This window comes from Echinops telfairi, unplaced genomic scaffold (assembly GCF_000313985.2).
Source record: "Echinops telfairi isolate 266 unplaced genomic scaffold, ASM31398v2 ScPeMD7_25;HRSCAF=90, whole genome shotgun sequence".
Lineage (NCBI taxonomy): Eukaryota > Metazoa > Chordata > Mammalia > Afrosoricida > Tenrecidae > Echinops > Echinops telfairi.
In genome coordinates, this window is record NW_022103922.1 from 29,706,188 (window position 1) to 29,707,076 (window position 889).

Here is an 889-nt window from a genome sequence, read left to right on the forward strand (position 1 = left end):
ACTAAGTGTCAGAATAGGCTTGGTGGCAGAGACTTGGGGTTGGTGCATGGGCAAAATAGAGAATGATGTAGCAAGAATCAAAAGAAGATGGAGGGAATAAACAGAATCACTGTACTCAAAATAACTGGTCTCACAAAACCATTTTAAGAGGTAGCATCCGATCCAGAATCAATAGTACTGAGAGAAGAAATCCAAGGTGCACTGAGGGTGTCAGCAAAACCCAAGTCTACAGGAATTGATAGAACATTAATTGAAATGTTTCAACAAGCTGATGAAGCACTGACAGCATTCACTCATCTACACTCAAACTGTGAAAGATGGTTACCTTGACAATCCATTAGAAAAGGTCCGGATTCATACCCACTCCAAGTATACGTTACCCAACGAAATGTGGAATTAATCAAGCAATATCATATGACATTAAGTGTTGCTGGTGATCTTTCAACAGCAGTTGCAGCAGAACATAGACAGGGCGCTTTCAGAAATTCAAACTGGGTTCAGAGGAGGACATGGAACAAGCAACGGCCATGGGTGACTTCAGAGGGATGTTGGCTCAAAACAGAGAATACCAGAACGATGTTAACTGCAAAGAGAAGAATGAAACTTCCAGAAGACTTCAGTTTGCTCACGTGAAACTTATGCACAAACCTAGAGGCAGTTGTTTGGTCAGAACAAAGGAATCCTGAGTGGTTTAAAGTCAGGAAAGTGTCTGTGTCGAGTTTGTATTTTACTATTCATGTTTCAATCTATATATCGAGAAAATAATCTGAGAAGTCGAACTACATGAAGAAGAATCCAACATCAGGATTGGAGAAAGGTTCCTTAACAATCTGCAATATGCGATGACACAACCTTGCTTGTTGAAAGTGAGGAGGGGGGCGGCAGCCCA

The 889-nt window shown here is 41.3% G+C and overlaps 1 pseudogene; it reads left to right on the forward strand.

The window, feature by feature from the left end:
* The first annotated feature begins 527 nt into the window (after positions 1-527).
* LOC101662275 overlaps positions 528-889 on the forward strand; it is a 2,087-nt pseudogene continuing 1,725 nt past the window's right edge.